Genomic DNA, 4,619 nt, shown 5'->3' on the forward strand with positions numbered 1-4,619 from the left:
ATGGCCTCAATTTAGGCAATAAATGTTCTTTTTATGGTGAAATAAGTATCTGTGTTTTGATCTGAATATAAATGCATGTACCTCACAAAGAGAGTAAGAGGTGGGGGAAGGGAAAGGGAAACAAAAAAACAGAGAAAAAGAGGAAGAGAGAATTTATAAAAAGATCTTTCACAAGAGGTACCCTGGCAAAACAGTTACTTTGAAATAAAAGAGAAAAGAAACTTGTTGCAGAAAAAAAACAGGTTTTAAATCTAGGCTTGCCTTATATCTCAGATGGAAGACATCATCTTGCATCAAGGAGAACAACACTAACATTTATTAAAGTTCTAGAGACAAAGTACGGCTAATGTGAGAGTTTGAAAGGCACGGGAATTGCATATTGAGGGAGGAATTTATGTCACTACGGACTTCTCTATGAATATTGTCAGGTGTTCATGGAAAAATTCAGATGCATGTTTAAGACCTTAGAAGTCCCATCTCTAGCTGGGCTACACCACCGGACTGAGAAGTGAAAGAAACCCTGTCTTTGTCAGTCATATGACTGTAGCAATGAAAACAGTGATAAGTGCACAGGCTTTTCTGGCTTTCAGTTCTTTGTGAAGAGGTTTGAAGTTAGTCTGAGGAGTTTGTGAGAAGGCTGACATCTTTCTCTTCTGACTTTTAATACTGGGGTTAGACTGAGGAGATCGAATTGGTTCCTGTGGAACCTTCTGACCCCAAATCCCAGCTCATCAACATAAGTGAACTCAAGAAGAAGCAGGTGCTTAGTAGCAGGCAGGGCCCTCAGCAGGTATTATGATGAATACAAGTTAGGATTCAGAAGGGAACGAGTTAAGGATGAGATTTCTTCCAAATGCCAGAGCCTAGAACTTGAGAAAACACAGATCCTGAGATACTAAAAAGGTGTGTCCAAATTCCAGAGATGAGATGTTGTGAGACCCCGATTTGCTCTACAATGTCTTAGCCTTTTCTGAGGGTACAATATTTTCACTGCCTAAAAGCTTCTGCTCACTAGTTTCTGCCTTTGGATGTTCACAGTGCATGGAGATTAGAATGCTACAGGAAGAAATCTTTAGGTGAGAAGTCATTGGGTAACTGGATCTCTGCAATCTGAAAATTGAATGAAGGTTGTAATCTAAGAGTTGAGTAATGACTGCTCAAATAAAAGAGAGAATATTGTATATGGGTGTGTCTTAGTGGTGCCATTTAGGCAGCCATGGAGCTCCTGGGAAGGTGGGAGGCTACCTATCATTTTTAGATGATGTAATTTGTCTCAGTAGTGGCAATTACAGGGGTAAGTCTATAACTATTCCTCCCAGTACCAGACACCCCAGTGGACCGCAGAACTACTGTCCTTCCATGATGTGGCTTTGGGCTTTGGTCCAGATGTCTCTCACCATTTGCATGAGTGAGTGCAAATATCCGGATGCATGTTTAGCATTCTTTACCCTGAGCACTGGTCAGTGGAGCTGCAAGTTACGTAGTAAAAAAGCAGGTTCTGCCTCTCAAAGTTTCCTGCCCTCCAGACTTGGACTTGAGCCTGGAACAGCCAGATTCAGCCAGCTCCAGCTTCCCAGAGATGGAGAGGATGCTCACGACTCCAACTACAGCTGCCTGGCACAGGAGGACAAAAAAAAATGAAGCATGAAGAATTGAAAGAGGTCATTTTATTTTCTTCTTGATTCTTAGCCTACTTCTGGACAGATAATGAAAGGCTTACCAAGACACTAAAATCATCAACTACCCAATGAAGTTCTTCTAAGGAATAAAAACACTGAAAATTTGCATCTGGCGCACAGTAGGTGGTCAATATGTGCACAGGCCACATTGTGCAAGTGTCAGTTTGTGCATTTCTGTTTATGATATCATCCCATATGTCCACTTTTCTATCCAGGGCAACCTAGCTCCTGCCCACTTCATCTGGGTAGAAAGTCACCATTGAGATAACACAGGCCATGGTTGGTGGTTTCTACCCCGGCTACACCTTCCTTCTCATCACCCTGTGAGTCCTGGGCTACCCTGATATTGTCCCCTCTTTCTCGTTCTACCACTCAGGTAGGTGTCTCACTCACAACTGTAACTTATCTGTAACTTTCCCTGGGTTTAACTTTGTATTTTTCTCCACTCTCATACTCACCCCTGAACATCCCTCCCCCTGATTGATCTTCTTCCAGTATTGAAATCCCCATGTCTGGTGCTGTCTTCCTATGAAGACATCTCACAGTGGTAGCCCTCTCTTAAGAAGCCAACAGCATATATTCATCCTTCGTATTCTTTCTCTTTCACAACCCCTATATCTATCTAATCAAGAACCAAGTCTACCTTTTAAGTCCCCCATATATGCCTCATATTTCTGCACAAGAGTTTTCTAGAACATAAATGGATCCAATATGGTATGATCAATGCTATAAATAGACATTTTAACATACATTCTTTTCAAGAAAGCGATCCCCATGCAAATGGTAAGGTAAAAGCAAAGATCAGGCATGAGGTTTGTCCTTAATTACTAAAAAGGATGGACAAGGTTTTATCATGTGACTTTCCGCAGACTTTATAGTGTTATTGGCTATTTTGATTTTAAAATGCTTCCAAATTACTATGAGGTTACTCCAGTGATAAACTCATGATCTTGAAGTTTTTAAAAAGAATCATATCAAAATATGTATAATTGGAGTCTCTCTATGCTTAACTTCTATAAATCCAGCTTAGTTTTTCTGTAAACATCACTAACAGGATCAGCCTAACTGTACACAGTTTGGAATTGGTTTATTGATTCAGAGACTTGGAAGTTAGACTCCCTTTTATACTTGGGTGTTTCATTGGCAATTTTTGTAGTAGAGAAATCTAGATTAGTCTCTTCCTTTCTGACCATTATTTTGGGTGAGATAGCTTGCTGCAAAGAGTTGGAGAATTAGGGATTAAGATCATGTCCAAAATATGCTTTTGAGAGCAAACAGGGGTTAGCAACAATAGCCTTGACCTAATATATGGACATCCTCCTGCCTCCTGAAGGGGATAAGAACCATTCATTCCAGCCTCAAAGCAGCTAGAATGAGGACAGGTGTGAAGCTGCAGGGAGAGGAGGAAGAACTGTCTGCTGAGCAAGAATTGAGCCAACGTTTATCCCATTGCCTGATGCCCAGTCTCTTGCTCTCTGGATGACAATGTCCAGAGTCAGGAGAGAAATATTGTAGAATTGGATTATTGATTCCATATCTATTTATCCTACTTATTTGCCCACTAAATAAAGGCTAGTCCCTCAGCCTGTGTTCTTCCTGACACACACCCTATCATCCAAGGTTTTCTTCTACTTCCCTTAGACTTCTCCCGGTGATATTCACGTGCTATTCAGCCTTCCCAGAATGGCCCTGTGTTGTGCTATCTCTAGGTGTTTGCATTTAAGGCTTATTCTTGATAATCTTGCCTCCTTTTTGGTCTCAGCTACAAGCCAGTGGTCTTCCATGATAACACCAACAGACGACTTTACTCCTTCCAACTTCTGTATCCTTTCCATGTCTCTCTCCTGGTCTATAACTTCCTTCTCAAAAGTGGATCGAGTGTGCCCATGGTCCTTCCTCTACAACAGTGGCTCTCAACCTGAGGGTCCAGACCCTTTGGGAAAGTCAAACAACCCTTTCACAATGTAGTATATCAGATATACTGCATATCAGATATTTACATTATGATTCATAATGGTAGCAAAAATTATAGTTATGAAATAGCAATGAATTTGAAAGTTTGGTGGCACCACAACATGAGGAGTTGTATTAAAGGGTCATAGCATTAGGAAGGTTGAGAAGGTAGGTCAGCTCTCCTGAGATTGGGGTACACTTCTCATGCACTGCCTCACCCCACATGTAGGTCAAAACCTCGGGATCTTAATGGATAAATATTTACAGAGGCTTCTGAGAAGAAAACAAAGGCCTTATTTAGTCCCAATGGTATTTTCATGACTATGCATAAAATCCAAATGCTTTTATATATCCAATTCAAACTGGAGTTGACTCCTTCTCATCCTGGTTTGGAAGAACAGTTTTCATTATCTTTATTTTACAGGAGAAGAAGCTGAGGTCTAGAGGACTGAGATGACTTGTTAAGGTCACATCCCTGGAAAGTGACAAAACTCACATGGAATGCAGATCCTGGACCTTCTCCTCAAAAATGTCTTCATTTTATCTTGACCAGCAGGGCATACATTCTCACCACACATGGTGAGCACCATTCATTGCAAAGCTCTGGACATGTATGTTAGCTTAGAAGGATTTGCATAGCCTGCGGCCGTCTTCCTGGGAGCCCCTTTTGTCAGGCCCATCTTGGATCCCTAAGGCTTGCTCCATCAGAGCCTGAAAAGCCCTGGAGCTTCCTGAAGAACACCCTCTCCTAGTCACCAATGTAAGTCGTAGGAGTAGGCCTGGGTCTCTTTAAGTGGAGATGTATAGTGTGTAAAGAGACAAAGTAATCCTCTGGTCAGCTGTACTCTACTCTAAAATTCTCAAGAATTCTGTAAAGACATTCTAGAAGGGTCATACGTTTCTGGAGTCTTTTACTAGACATGTTTAAATTGAGTACCTGCAATATGCTTAGTTTAGATTCTAATAGGGAGTCTATTAGGGAATAAA

This window comes from Apodemus sylvaticus, chromosome 21 (genome assembly GCF_947179515.1).
Source record: "Apodemus sylvaticus chromosome 21, mApoSyl1.1, whole genome shotgun sequence".
Classification (NCBI taxonomy): Eukaryota; Metazoa; Chordata; class Mammalia; order Rodentia; family Muridae; genus Apodemus; species Apodemus sylvaticus.